General features: G+C 35.4%; 1 protein-coding gene across 5 annotated transcripts in view; it reads right to left on the bottom strand.

Annotated features, from left to right (window-relative positions):
* Positions 1 to 9,450, bottom strand: part of tmem63bb (transmembrane protein 63Bb) — a 59,222-nt gene extending 49,772 nt beyond the window's left edge. For 2 of the 5 annotated variants that reach the window (XM_083558732.1, XM_083558736.1), the window contains exons 1-2: positions 9,065 to 9,450; positions 4,153 to 4,221 (exon numbers count right to left, since the gene is read on the bottom strand). The gene's annotated coding sequence lies outside the window, so the exon portion shown is untranslated. The remainder of the gene's footprint in view (positions 1 to 4,152; positions 4,222 to 9,064) is intronic. The other 3 variants (XM_083558734.1, XM_083558735.1, XM_083558733.1) reach the window with 3 other exon arrangements.
* Positions 9,451 to 16,800: the final 7,350 nt, after the last annotated feature.

The raw sequence follows: 16,800 nt of genomic DNA, 5'->3' as shown, positions 1-16,800 counted from the left end.
CTTTGCATATAATATTTACATGCATGGTCTTTCGTCTGCATGTTGCATGCATGATCTCTTGCATTTCTGCTGCATAATTAGACAGCAAGTTAGTGGACTGGTAAAAAAAATTTAAATACCAGAGGAGAGAAGTCAGGCTGATGTTTATCGCATTAGTGCATTACAGTACTACTTTAAATCCTTTTTATATTGTTGTCTAAAATATGTTGTGCTGCATTTTTAACCTTAACCAACTTGGTTTTGGCTGCTGTAAGAGACTATAAAAAAGCGTTTTTGCACTGATAGAATTGAGCACCTCTTCGCTCAGAATTAAACGGATTATTTTTAAACGTCGATTCAGACACAATATACTGTATATTATCTGGAGTTATTCCTACTGGTGTTTCTATATTGTGCAATATTTCCAGAAGCGGGAATGCACAGTCCATAAAATATATAGGCAACTGATTCAGACATGACTAAAATCCCCAAATATACAGGTGTAATTACAGAACCCTACCTCTTCATGCAAAACTAATCCAGTCTAAATAGGATTTAAGGCAAAAACCAATATGAGGAAACAATTACGAAATTGTTTCTTTTGAAATTTTGTTTGGCAGAACAGCCTTTAAATCGAGTCATTGTAAACTAACAAGATAATCTAACTACTGTAGTGAGCAAAATCTAACCTAGCAAGTCAAGTTTAATCTTAGGGAATGAAGGATAACTGAGCAAAGGAGCTAATTTAGTTCAGGAAAGCAATCCTAACAAACAAACTCTAACCTAGAGAGCACAAACTAGTTATTTTTTGCTAAAGCAATCAATAACACCTAACCTAACAATCTAGCAAAACCAACTAATCAGTGAAAGTCCACAGAAGTATAGAAAGTAAAAGCTAATTAAGTGCATGAGAGCTAATCTAATGGGTGCAAAGCTAACAAGCAAAGATTGAGCCAGTGAGCAAGCAAATACTAACAAGTAAATGTTAACCTGAAAATGAAAAAGAAAAAACTAAATAGTGAATAACTTTGAAAGCAAAATCGGATTTAATGACTAAAAGCAAACCGAGCACATGGGAGCTGATTTAGTGAGTCAAAGATTTACCTAGTGAGCAAAATAACAATCTAGCAGGCAAAAAAAAAAAAAAAAAAAAAAAAAAAAAAAAAAAAGCTAACCTTGTTGCAAATGATCAATTCCTATTACATCAAAAGCTCTCTCTTTGGAAATTGAAACCTCTAATCGATACACACACTAAAAAGTGGAGTGACTCACTTTCTCTACACATCATTTTCAATCTCTGACACCTACAGCAGAATGTCCCAAAAACATCTGCCAAAACCAGTCAGAGTTTTGCCCTTGATTTGTACAGACATCATGAGACTTGGATGACTGTCCTCCAGTGGCATTAGCAATCAGCATGGTGGCATGTACACACATCACATTACTTCCCTACATCAGTATTTGCATCATATTCAAGTGCAACACAGACAAGACTCCAAAAATATAACAGAGCTTCGGATCATTACAGTCAATTTAAAGACTATGTGGATCACAGATGCAGAAGACAAATTAATTAATATTACACACACACACACACACACACACACACACACACCTTAACCGACCATTCCGGTCTCATTTCTCAAAGTAAATGGGAAGGAAAAAAATATGCAATAGATGGATACAGAAATTAATAAATCAATTTAGGCACATTTTCTTGTATGAACGCTTAACAGTAGACACTGACCCAAAGCAGCTTTACAGAAATAATTCACCAATTATTGTCCCTGTATGTTTTAGCCCTTAAATTAGTAAATAACATAAAAAGCAAGGAAAGCAAGTATTTTATTATTACAAAAAGACAGAGTATTCAGTGATGTAACAAAGAAAAATGGAAAATGAGAACAAGAGCAAAGTATGAAATATGAAAACAAGTCAATGTGAGAGAGCTACAGTAATTGGAAGAACAAAAACGCTAAATAAAATAGTAAGAACAGAATGCTTACTAAGGACAAAATGGAGGATATTTAGAGATAATTAACAGATAAAGAAGAAAAACTAATTTACCAAAATTAAAAGAAATAGGAAAAGAACCAAGCAAGCAAAAAGAAAAAAAAAATTGAATTGTTCTGTGATCTATATATTCACAGTGAAGCTCAGTGGTGTAGTACTAAAATGTCTCCGGGAGGATTAACCACTTTAGTCACAATAAAGTACTGCTTCTAGCAGTTAAAATGACTCTGATGACAAACTTTTCACATATAGCAAACCATTTGCCCTGGAATAGACAAATGTTGATAATTTCTCAGTGCCCAAGCAGCTATCACAAACAGCCATGCAGTTTCCCCAGAGAGGAAGACGAGGTGTTTATCTCGCTCCTGAAGAAACTGATCAGTTACCAGTTACAAGAGGACGTATCAGCGAACACCTGATGCAGAATCATTCTGAAAGCGTAACAGTTATCTCAGTCAACCAGGCATGCAGCAACAGGAGAAAGATGAAGCCACACCAAATTGATGAAAACTGCAGAATATTATATACACAACAGACCTGATGACATTTAGGCTGTAAGAATGATCACTCAAAAGTTTTCTCCACCCCTAATTCAACCCCCCACCTCTCAAAAAATAACAACAAAAAAATTTAAATCAACAAATTAATGTCAAATGATTGTTTTGCAGGGGTTTTTAACTGTGATATTAATGCTGCTTTGGAATTACACCATGAAATTACTATTACAATGTGCTGTCAATCCAAGGGTTTCTTGGGGAAAAAAAATTTATCTAATTAAATGTTTTTCTGGTTTAAATGTGGGACTTAGGGTTAGGGTTGTAAATTGGAGTGGCTTTTAAGTGTGTGGACATCGTAGACATAAAGGTAGCAGCAGCAGCAACCCCCTGGAATCTTCGTCCCATTCCCCTCTTTGGCCATTACTAATCTTTGGTTTTGTGACACTTTCAGTCATGGTAAATGTAAAAATGTTTGCATTTATTAATAAAAATTTTTTTACTTTCAATAACTTTTATTGTCTAAAACAGGAAACAGGTCAAATACACTAAATTCTCAAAAGTATTGGGTCACCTGATATTTCCTGCTATATGTGGTTCTTTTCCAAACTGTTACCACAAAGTTGGAGGCATTCGATTGTACAGGACATCTTTATATAAAATTTAGCATTCCCTTAAAATCAGCACAGACAATTAAAAAAAAAGAAAATGCTTGCTATATTAATTGCTATACATACTGGGGTTTAACAGTCAGATTATTTGGATTAATTTTAGCAATTAAATAGACAACAAGCATACTGACTGGCAAAAACAAGAACAGACAACTGGTATACACAAAAATAATTTAACTAGTTTTTAAACAAATGTGTACAGTAAATAAGCAGGCTGATCGACATCATTTGTGCTGTAAATTAGACCAGATTTGGAATATCACAGATCATGTGTGTTGATCAGGGTGAGCAAATCAAATTATAATATCATTTAAACTTAAAATATACACAATGTGGAAAAAAAGGGGAAAAATCGCACAAATGTTCTTAAGAATAATTTGGCAAAATGAGAGACTATCTAGATTTCCATTTGGACTGATGATCTTAGACACACCCAAATTGTTTCCACAATTGCAATGTTCATCATGAATTTGAAACTGAAAATATACACAATGTAAAAAATCTAAACAAAAAAAGTCTGAAGATCTTGCACTGGTGAAGAACCAGCACAGTCAAACCGTTCACAGTAACAAATACTTCTGCATGTCACTCGGGGGAAAAAAAAAAATCATATGCTTTAAATGTAAACATAAAAGTGGATTGTAAAAAGAAATGAAAACAGAAAATGGACTGCACTCGTATACACATGTATTTACAGTAATTACAAAATGAGTGGAAGAATGAGACTCCTCTGTTTTAGGTAAATGTAGATAGTGGAGAAGTTTAGATCCACATTTTTCTTTGTCATCTTATTACTAATTATTCTATACAGCATTTTTTCCCTCCTCTGCCAAGATCAGAAGCGCCTGATAGTTTCCGTAAAACCTCAAATACGCATGCACCCCTCGTTCCATTTAAGAAAAGTGCTTTGTTAAAAGGACTATATCGAAAATGTGCTCCATTTTTAGATTTGCCCTTTCCCGCTCACACGCTCTCACTCTCACACACACACACACCTTGGCAGGACTATGAATTCCTCCTCTTGGGGTTAGTAGGCCTGGTACAGGGTGTTCCTTTGAGGTCTTCTACAAAAAGAATTAAAATAGCGATTCAAAAACTAAACAGGATCAATGGCAAATATAAATGCGAGTAGTTTCATAGAGCTCCATGTTGGTCTATTCACAAAGACTGGGGACACGCATATACGCACGCAATCATAAAGGAAAGGTTATCATAGTGGAAAGAAGCATGGCCAATTTTCTACACATTATTAAACTCTCTTAATCTCTCTCAAACATTTTCTCCGAGAAACACAGTTCTGAAAAAATGTCATTAAATCATATAAATATCTAGGAAACAGGTTACTTACATGCTTAAAATAAACAGATGCTTATTGATTAAAGAAGCAGACATCTAGGGGCATGAAGTTAGAAGGGAAAAGTCAGTGTTGTAGTTGTAGGATGACAAAGCATGACCTTTATTCTTGTTACAACACAGTAATTTGGCATAAAGTACAATTATTTTATTAACTTAAAAAAAACATTTCTTGCACAAACAAGTGCACATTTTACACAAAAACGTAAGAATCTTAGGAATATTCAGGAATGCTGTTGCCTTCTGGTATATGCAAATGCTGCTTATGGTTGTAAATTCTGCAAATTCTATTTCTATTTCCTACTGTGCATTCTATTTTTATTTTAACATGCTTTTTTTTAATTATTGTTAATTTATTGTTTAATTCAATTAAACCCCATTGCAGCCTTTATTTTAGAGAAAAATGCTATGGAATAGATTTTCAAAACAGAGTCCAAGGTGAGTCCAATACCACATTAATACTTTCCAAGCTAAGCCTTTACCTCAACTAACTGGGTTAATTAATGCACTGTGCCAATGATTAGGCTGTTTTCTATAAAGAATAATTTCTCCTTAGGGATAATGCACATCTTAACATGCTCTACACAATTTCAATACACAATTCAGAGGAACATGTTATGTAATATATGATTTAATTTAACATTTATTTGAATGAATTTAAAAAAAAATGGTAATTAGATAGTGAGAGTGATTGCATGTCTGAATTAAAGGCTCTATTCCTTGTGCCGTTTATTATATCTAATTTTAATGTACATATAAAAATTTTCACATTCACCAAAGAACATATGGGGGAAAAAAAAATACCTATTAAATCTATTTAAGCTTAGTAAGGTCATTAGAAAAGGTATACAATACAGTAGCTGTCACACTGTCACTGTAACTGAATGCTACTATGATTACAGTTGTTTATACGGGACACACTTATTTACTAATGCTCAAGAACTCACACCTATCAGCCAATCAGAATCGAGTATTCAGACTGACCATAGGATAAATACAAATAATAGACAACACCAACAAAAAACTCTGTCAAGTTTAGAACTATATCTTGTGAGACTAAGACAAGTATTAAAACCACTGGCAAGAAGTCTGACACAGAATACAGAACAGAGGTTTAGGTTTAGGACAAGCCTAGCCACATACAATAGAGTAACACAAGCACACTGACACCAACTAACAACACTAAAATACTCTTATTAATACAGTTATGAAAAATAAATAAACCCAAGCTAACCTCTACTGTTTCTTGTGGTTTAAAAGCCACGATAATATTGATGCAATTTCAAGCTCAAGCCCCAAACAGGTATCAAGGGATCTTTGAGCTTGAGACTTTTTGACGCCTAATAGAGATTAATGGAGAGTAAACTTTAATGTGTACATGAAATATGCACATGCTTCGATCCCGATTTATGCCTGCGCCTGTATTATAAATGTTTTAGTCTTGCATATTTTATACATATATATCGTTAGAATGCATTCTCACAGTCACAGTGAAAGTCTATTGTAGTCTACCTAGATTCTGTAAGGAATAAGAAACCCCACACAGGGGGAGTTTAAGGGGATTTCGAGTTTGACGTTATTCCCCAGAGAACACTAAAGGCTCACTGTGCACGTAAATGTTTTAGGTTTTGGATATAATGGATATTGATTTACAAAAAGGTTAGTGAATTGCAAAAACTAGGGATAAATGGCACAAATGTATATCAGGTAATTTGAGACACCATCTAGATTTCCATTTGGACTGATGTTTTAAGACACACCCTTTCATCATCCTGAACAATTCAAAAGGCATGGCATTCATCATGACGATCTACTATTGCACAAAATCAAACCAAAAAGTAAATGTTTTAAAAAGATATACTATCTTACATTCCATAATTACATCATAAAAGTTTATCTTCAAATTTATATCCTCATTTGGAGGTGTGGCTATTTGAAAGCAAAAACAATGACTGTGTCGAACTGAGCAGCAATCTGATGAAATATTACACACGTTTTATCTCTTTTATTGATCAGATTTCCACCAGACTGGCAGAATGGGAAAAAAAAAAAAAAATGTTCCTCCCAAATTGGGAGAAATTCCAGAGAATGATTGTGCTAATCCTGATTCCTATTTAAAAACAAACAACAACAAAAAAAACACTAGGATCTGTGCTGTATTATTTAAAATGAACAATGTGAGAATAAATACAGATATAAAAAAAATTGGGCACGAAATAAATCTCAAAACATGGTGAGCGTTTTGGCAGTTCTCATTAGATTACTAGCTGGTGGCAACAACCTACAATAAGAACTCTGCGAGAACTATATAAACAACAAAATGTAGCTGTAGTTGAAAAGTGAGAATTCACACACCATAACAAAACAAAACAAACAAACAAAAAAAACCCATGGAAATTTGAATACTATGTGGTGCCTCCGAAATGGTTATTTGCAAGTTGTAATAATGACTTTTCTATCCTCTGGAGGGAAAAAAAACAACAAAATAAAACACGAATAGGCTCTATAACATGCAGACGTGAGTGGCTACTGGTTCAGTTTAACTGTAGTGAATTACAAATATTCATGCAACAGTTTGGACTGAAACTGCAACCGCAGAAAGCAGGTAGCAGCGAAGCAACACGCTATAGTTGCAGATTATTAAGGTAATGTTAGCGAAAAATATTATGTTGATTAATTCTCACAACAAAATATACTGATTAGTAGTCAGGGACAAATGTAATTAGATGTAGTATCTGATCTAACTCATTTCAAAATAAAGAATGGAAATAAACAAAGAGGGAACTTTTGTGTAGAATACACTAAGTTGAAGAGTTAAAATTACAAGGTGAAAAGGGCTTTATTGGTGTTCCTTTAGATGTATGTGAAGAAATATAATCTACAACCTACTGGCTATGTTCACATTAATCCTAACAAATCTGAAAGCACATCTTTGCTTTTGATATGTCCTTCCATCCACTCAAAAGATAGCGTTTCTGTCCAACAAAATTGAAGCTTTTAAAAAAAATAAATAAATAAATTACATTTGCCAAATGCCATTTTTCATGCTGTATTGTGGACTGAGAAAACAGAGCTATTCAAAAAGGATGACATGATTTTTAGCATGCGACACAGCAAATGACCCGTACAACTCAAACAAGCCAGGGATGATGATGTACTGCCGTTGTTGTGCCAGATAACCACGTTGTTACTCTTAATGCCACTCAAAGTGTTATCTGAACATTTCACAGAATTACAATCAGAAGCTTCCAGTTGCACACTTTAAAAAATTTTTTTTAATTAAAAATAAAAAAAGTGCAGCTGGAAGCTTCTGTCACCAAAACAAATTCCTTGTAAGTGCAAACAAACTTGCCAATAACGCTCTTTCTGATTCTGAGGAAAGCGGACGCAAAGTTCACACGCAGTTGCATCGCTTCAAGGCGGCGAAGGAAGTAAACAAAAGTTTGACAGTAATGACAGAACAAAAAAAGTCATGTTTTTACATATGCGCAATATAGTATGCGTTTAGTCGTTCAGTGTGGCATCCCATTTTTTTTATAACACTTGAAAACACCTGTGTATTTAAAACAAATATATATTTTAAAAACAAATATATATTTAAAAACTATTCATTCTCTAAAGTGCCAGATATCTGATTGATGTGTGGGTTGATTTACTGGGATTTCCAGGGTTTCCCATAGGTTCTGGCAGCAGTATGTCATGTTAGGCCACGCCCATTCAGGGGTTAATTCCGATTGGATACACAGATACAAGCAATGCAGGACATTTCTAGTCAAAAATAAAACAAAAACCTGAACTGCAAAACAGGATTCTAAATGATCAATATAGATTAAAAATAAATGGGAAAATATTTATAAATGTATCTAAGAGCGTTTTGTTTCTAGGATGTTCTCTCTGTGCTGTGTGGCGGTGTGGGATGTTATTTTGGCCCTAACGCGCCGGGGGGAATGAAGTCCGCGTTTTCGTTTCAGAGTGCAATTCGGCACAAAATCTAATCGCACACAAAATCGCAATGGTCTTTAATTAACCCATACTATTTATTCAAACATTTCTTACTAACATTTTCATATTCATATTTTTATGGCTGAACCCTTCGGTGCGGTGCGCAGCAATCCATTGCAATTGCATAATGCAGAAACAGAGACTTTATTCATTCAAATATTTTATATTATATATATATATATATATATATATATATATATATATATATATATATATATATATATATATATGCGGAAAATTTACAATTTAATGCTTTTCAAAACATCAACCAAATCCGATCATTAAGATGCGTCCATGGTATTATTTATTTATTTATTTGCCATCATTTCAAAAATTGCGCAAAATGCTTATTTTATTAAAAACAGATCTCTCTTGAACAAAAGTGTCTTGTCTAGGCGTTAACATGCCCCCACATATACACACACACACACACACACACACACACAATGACACACTCATACACACGCATATCGCCGCACATTCCGCAAGGCAAATTTTCGTATTTATTTATTTATTTACAAAAGGCGCACAAGATCCGACTTGTTTATTTACCCGTTTATTGTAGTCTCGGTTTTTTTTTCCTCCGGTTCTCTTCTCAGGCGTACTGCTTTGCTCCCGTCCCTGCGTCCCGAGCGAAATAAATCCCTGACAAATCCACAGCGACGGCGGCGGTGGTGATGATGATGAAGATAAAGAAGATAAGCAGGTCTCGAACCTCTCTCACCATCCCCGCACCGCGCTCGCGCACATCTGCGGCTCAGCTCGGTGTCCTGGAATCGGGGAGGAAGAAGAACAAAAAAAGAAAGAAAAAAAAAAAGATCCGTGCCTCGTTCTGTTGTGTTTTTTTTTTTTTTTCCTTAAAGAAAGAGACGCATAGAATCACACAAAGGACGCGCTGAGAATATAAATCCACCGGCGAGCCGAGGCTTAATATATACGGTCTATGTGAAGCAAGTGCAGGAGAGATGCTTTAAAAATGGCGGCCTACGTGTGTTAGTTTCAATATAAGAGTCCAGGTTTTAAAAGAAAAATCAGAGAAAAACGTAAGAATAAGGACACTGTCATCATCTGTTGAGTTTTTTAAAATTCAAATTAAATCGAGGTGGAACATATGCCAAAATTTGGACCAATCTTGCTTGTTGTTCTTAAATGTAAATGCCCTACAGTGATTTATATATAAATCCATTATAATTGCATATAATCGTGGTAGCTTAAAGGTTAAGGCTGTGGTTTACAGCTTGGAAAGTCTGGGGTTCAAGACCACTCTTGGGCCCTTGAGCATGGCCCTTAACTCTCTGTGCTCCAGGAGTGCTGCATCATGGCTGACTCTGCACTCTGACCCCAGCTTTCTAACATCACTGGGATATACAAAGAAATAATTTCTCTCTGCTGTAATGTACATTAACATTTACATGAGGTCAGAGTTCAGTGTCAGCCGTTATACAGTGGAGCAAAGAGGGTGAAGGTTCTTGCTCGAGGGCCAAACAGGTCCGACATAAGGGTTGCTGTTGCTCTGTAACTCACACCACACCACTCAAATACTCCATACATATTTATTAAAAGACAATAAGGATTTTATTATTTATTTAGAGAATATCGTGAGGCATTATTCTCTTTGTCCTATAAGAAGTGACCCTCCTCCCCATCCACATCCACTTGTAGATGCATGCATATTCAATTATTTGTAAATATCATATGTATTAATTACATATATATGCGTCAATATTATTATAGATTCATATACATTTTTATTAACATGTTATAATAAATTTGTATTGAAAATATAAGCTCATTATTTCATTTTCATTCATTTTCTCCCGCTTATCCGTAATTCGGGTCGCGGGGGCAGCAGTCTAACCAGGCCCCCGCCTTCGACTGCTGCCCAATCCTCACAGCACCGTCCCTTACGGTCCCTCCTGCAGGTGGTGAGCCCACGGGAAGGCGGCCCTACGTCACTCCGACGTCACGGACCTTGATATTTCCCTCGTAAGGGACCCCCGGAGCATAGAGGGTTATGGGCCTTGCCCTTGAAAATATAAGCTGTATTTTTTTAAAAGATGAGGTTGCAGTTGAAGTTGCCATGACAACTGTAATGCATATGTAAATACGCCAAAGGACCAGAGCACCCATTAAAGTACTATTAATTTCTAAAAGTCTATTTATAGTCTTCACTTTTTGCCCCAAAGTATGTGTATATCTGACTGGTTAACATCTTATTCCAAAACCATGGGCATTAATTTGGCATTATCCCTCTTTGCTGTTATAATAAGCCTCATTCTTCTGCAAAAGATGTCTACTAGATTTTTGAGTGTGGCTGTGTGGATCTGTGTTCATTCAGCTACAGGAACATCAGTGAGACAAGGGACTGAAGTTGTGTGAGGAGGCTCCACTTCCAGTTTATCCCAAAGGTGTGCAGTGGGGTTAAAGCTAGGGCTCTGAACAAGACCCCTTTGTTTTTCTGTTGTTTTGTTCTTCTACTCCAAAGAGCTTAATTTCTGCACTGGGGGCTTTGTTATGGTGGATCAGGTTCGCCCCCCTTAGTTCCGGTGAAGAGAAATGTTAAAACAGGTAAGGCAGGTAACCAACAACCAACAACCTGACCCCCAACACCTCGACGACTAAAGAGATCATCGTGGACTTTCGGAAATCCAAGTTCCTGGGAGTTCACATCTCTGAGGATCTGTCTTGGCACCAGAGCACTTCAGCTCTGGTTAAGGCACAACAACGCCTGTACTTCTTGAGAAGTCTCAAGAAAGCCCATCTGTCCCCAGGGAGGTTCTACCGCTGCATCATCTAGAGCATCCTGACCAACTCCATCACTGTATGGTATGGAGGCTTCACTGTGTGTGAACGTAAAGCCCTGCAAAGGGTTGTCAAAACCGCCCAACGCATCACTGGCACCCAACTACCTGCCATTGAACACCTTCACCACAGCAGATGTCGGCGCAGAGCTCACAACATTGTTAAGGACTCTTTACATCCCAGTCACAAATTGTTTAACCTCCTTGAATCAGAAGGAGATACAGGAACATACACACAAGAAACAGCAGGTTCAGGGACAGCTTTTTTCCAACATTTCTTAAATGCCATAATCTTATAACCTTCTACTTCTGCACATTTCCTCTTCAATGCCACAGCCTTAGAACATTTACCTGTACTTCTCAACGATGTCCACACATCTCTGCACTGCTAGAGCCTTTATATTTATTCACTGTACATATGTTTACATATATATCACATGCAGTAAATATGCTACATATTTATCTGCACTATTTGCACGATTGCTAAATTTTGCACTGGTATATGCCAAGTGGCATTTCTTTGTGTGTACCTGTACAATGCAATGACAATAAAGTTCTATCTATCTATCTATCTATCTATCTATCTATCTATCTATCTATCTATCTATCTATCTATCTATCTATCTATCTATCTATCTATCTATCTATCTATCTATCTATCTATCTATCTATCTATCTATCTATCTATCTATCTATCTATCTATCTATCTATCTATCTATCTATCTATCTAATTTTAAGACATGAACGGCCAGACTGGCTAGCGCTCACAGAGCTAACTCATATAACCACGTCTTACAACCATAAGGAGCAGAAAAGCATCTCAAAATGCACAGCACTACAAAGCTTAAACAGAATGTGCTTTAAGAGTAAAAAACTACATTAGGTTCCACTCCTGTCAGCCAGGGACAGAAATCTGAGGCTACACTGGGAACCAAAACTAGAGTTGAAGACTGAAACAGAAAAAAAAAAAATAGGCAATGTTCTACTGGTTGCTGAACTGTGATTAGCTGAGTAAATAATTAAAAAAAGTCTTAAATCATACAAATTACATACTGTAAACATTTGATAAATTCTTTCCTGGTGCTTAATGAGTTGAATTTGCTTGCCATCTGGTGTTCTCTTTTGGAACTGCACTTAATAGGTTAGATAATAGAAGCGTTCAGATTTGTTTTATGATATTAATGAAGATAATTTGTATGAGGGGAGAAAAATTAGAAATATATATTTCCCCACCATTAATACATGGAGATGTGCACTGACTTAGCATAGTGTAAATAAGGAAACGCATAGAACCAGAAGGGTAAAACTAACCTGTCTCACGACGGTCTAAACCCAGCTCACGTTCCTTGTTAGTGAGTGAACAATCCAACGCTTGGTGAATTCTGCTTCACAATGATAGGAAGAGCCGACATCGAAGGATCAAAAAGCGACGTCGCTATGAACGCTGTAGGATTCTGGCCCCTAGATAAAATGTTTAAAATAAACATAAGAAAAAGAGTACATTTAAACTTTTGAGAATTAAAATGTCAGATGTTAACTTTAGCACCAGACTGTATATCCTCAGTGTCAGTCCAATGATTAAAACAACACAAAATGGTATTTTTATTTTTTATGTCTGGTATTCTTTTACCATGGATTTATTTATTACAAAGTATTCATTGATTTATTTACCTTGCATTATTAGTTTGAGCAAAATGTAGATTTTTATATTGAGTTTTGGAAAGAACTGGACTTTTACAAGTTATTGCCCTCTGATAAGAAGAAGAAATAAAACTGACCTTGTAGCCAAAAGCAATTTCCTATATCTCAGAAACTGTAATTCTTTATATTGTAACTTTAAATACATTTCTAATACATATTGATTCCTTTCTAATCCTGTTTTACCTTCTATAAAACCTTTGACGATCAAGCTTTATTACTTGAGCCTGAGTATCGAATTTTTATGACATTTTGTGACATATTACATTTGCCACAAAGATTTTTCTTGCTCATAACTACATCCTAAGTCTCAGAATAATGTGTAACATACATTAAAATGGTCTGTTTTGTTTTGAGGTTATCGAAACCACAAAAAAAAAAATGAAATACGCCCGTCTCCATTTCATTGCCTTCACATAAACATGGCATTGCAATTAACACACTAGAACAGCTTGCCAGACTGTTTAGATCAGGGGTCACCAATGTGGTGACTAAAAATAGCTGTTTCCTACTTTGTTAAATTATTGTTGATAATTATTATGAGAAATCATTAATGATCATTGTCTACACATAGATAAATATCATTAATTATTATTAATAATATTTAATAAAAGGTAAATTGAGCAAATTTGTTATTTCAGATTAACCTGAAAACTGTGTGTATCAAACTGGTAGCCCTTCACATTAATCGGTACCCAAGAAGAAGCTCTCAGTTTCAAAAAGGTTGGTGACCCCTGGTTTAGATAATCCAAAAGCACCAGACTCTTTATGCCAGCTCTTACATTGGCTTCCAAAAGCAACGTTCATTGGTTAAGGATATTAAGGATTCTTTTTTTGAAGCCCCCTCTGGAGGACTGTCTTCTCATGTCACTCATTTATCTCCTCAAGCTCCAGTCATCTGTGGTGCTACAGGACTGGAGTAATAATGATTTGTGTGTTACTAATGGCCAACTTAATTACATGTTAACAATGTTAACAAGTTTGTTTGTTAATGCATTAATTAAGCTTAATAAACAGCACAGGAAACTTTATCAAATGTACTCTTAAATATAGGCCAAGGAGTACCAAACCGTATGTTGATCTGAATGATGCATAAATTAAATGTGCATTATTTTATCATTTTTGGTGTACTATTTGTACCTGTGCTGCTGGTTTACTCCTGGCCTTGACTTACATGGATAGCTGCTCTGATCACAGTTCATTTTCAGGGGGAGTGATACAATTATAAATCACATGATAGAATGATAAAATTATATACTGTATACTGTTTCTGCTTACAACTCTTCAAAAAATTATCAATATCTCTTTATCTTCATGTGATTTTCAGTCCCCCTTCCTGCAACTTATCACTCTGGCCATATTTCCTACCCTTTTGCCCTCATTTACATTTTCTTTAAATAAGCTGGGCACCGTATGTCATAGTGCATGTGCAATCGATAGAAGGTTTATTATGTGCAGCTGCAAAGTCATTACATGAATAAGCATTCACTAATCATGAACTTACCCTAGTACATACCTTAGTAATTAACGATGAGTTCATTAAAATTGGCCTCTTAAATTATGATTTGCAGCTACATTTTATTAATCTACTATCATTTGCTCAGGCAGTACTAGACATAAAGAAATCCCCAGTCCATTTAAAGAAGATGTGAATGATGGTGAAGAGCTCCTGCTCCTGAGGATCAACAGCCGGAACGTGGAAATCTAACAGGCCGAGCCAAGTCAGCCTCTTTACAGGCTTATTGACAGTAAAGAACTTTACTGATGTCATCATATACATTATAGAATAGCCTTTATTTGTCACATATACAGTACATTACAGCATAGTGAAATTTTTTCTTTGCATATCCTTCACAGGGTCAGCCATGGTACAGGGCCCCTTGAGCACAGAAGGTGAAGGGCCTTGCTCAAGGGCCCAAGAGTGTCAGTCTGGTGATACTAGGGCTTGGACCCCTGACCTTCCAATCAATAACCCACCACTTTCACCACTGGCCTACCACTCCCCAAATTATCTTAGGATAACTTAATTACATCATTTACACTTTACTTCATTAAAGTCTGATTAACACCAAATGATTATAATAACACTACTCTGTGCGAATGTGTAGGATTCTGTGAGCCTAAAGTTAATTATGTGGAATCAATGTCCATAACTCACTTGAGTAAATCCAACAAATAATTTTTTTATTCAGTGCAGAGAGGGGTTCAAAAAATATCTAGGGCAGGTTATGATTGTGTGGTCACAAATATTAAATAAATAATGCATTTGAATACTGTACATCAAAGGAAAATATTTCCTGAATCCTATTGGGTCTCAAATTTAATATCATGAACACTTCCAGGGGACCATAATAAAAATGCATTTTAAAGTATTTTATTAAATTGGTAAAAAAAAAAAAAAAAAAAAAAAAAAAAAAAGGTGTAATAGACACTACAGCAGACAATTCAATCACAGGTGTTTTACTGTAATTCTACAGTATTTTTTTGCATGTTAAAATTGAGTGTCTTATCTCACACATCTTATACTTTAATTAGCATTTTTATTAATTAAATTCTTTAGATTCATCATTTTTTTTATATTTTAACTTTTAACTTATTTACAATTTATTGAATGCCATTTATTTAGTTTTAGTATATTTGAAGAAGGACAACTATGGTAACCAATCTGACGTCTTATTCTTCTGTACAAATCAGCAATCAACAATCAATACTTTTAAGGCAGATCTCATAAAGATACTGAGATGATCTCTCAGGTTAAACCCTTGTGCTCCATAGCACTGACATCACTGACAGATTTTAGTCACTAAAGCAGCAAAGTGAATATGCGCTGTCCTTATTAAACCTTGGAAACTGCAGGGGTAATGGATGGACAGCACGTCGTCTTATTTTTAAAGTCTGCTCAAACATTCCCCACAGTGTGCCATGTTGTCATTGTTGGTAGTTAAAAATGTTTGACATTTAGCTGACTTCTGCTTCTTGCAGATCCTTTTACGGAGTCAAATTTGGATCAAACAATTTGGATGCAAGAAAGAATTGTATGAACTGAATGGAAGGCTGATAAATTGCTGTGCTTCAATACTTTGGAATAATTTCAACACAACAACGCAAGATATTTCTGACCATCGTTGAATTGTTATCACAAAAAAACCAAAAAAACGCAATTTCTTAAATATGTAGCATTAGACGTTTCTCAGAGATTATAACTCCATTATTTTATCTGGAAAAGCATGTTCGGGCAGCCAAATTCAGTCTTATCTGAACATTTGCCTCACTTTATGTAAATCATTCCTTCATTTTGTCCCTACAATTTTTCAAAAGGGTTGTATCTTGAGCCATTAGGGGTCAAATTAAGAACATTTAGGAATTCTAAATTTGTAGTGAGTGGAGTGACATGAGGGGAAAAACGAGAGATATCATTATATGTGTTTTTCCACATGGTGGCAGTGTAGTGATGCATATAGAAATTAGTTTTGCATATAAATTGCTAAAAGAAAGTTTCTATAGGCTGTGTTTGTATTACAATTGTCAATCCATAATAACTTTTTGGTTCACAGCGCTATCACAGTATTTATCAACTTAGCACAGAAAAAAGAATTTGTGGTCTAATAGGAAAGTGTTAAACAACAGTGTTAAAAAAGAGTCTATTAAGACTAGAACAACAGAAGATGAGTAGCTCTCCACATACAAACGTGAAAGACATACAGTACAGTCATGGCAGAATGCACATGCATCACCTAGCATGCTTATATGCAATGATTAGCAAAACAATAAAGGCTATGACAGGTAAA

The sequence above is a fragment of the Silurus aristotelis genome (genome assembly GCF_946808225.1).
Source record: "Silurus aristotelis genome assembly, chromosome: 13".
Taxonomy (NCBI): domain Eukaryota; kingdom Metazoa; phylum Chordata; class Actinopteri; order Siluriformes; family Siluridae; genus Silurus; species Silurus aristotelis.
The sequence above is the reverse complement of the archived record's forward strand: the minus strand, read 5'-3'. Positions and strand labels throughout refer to the sequence as shown.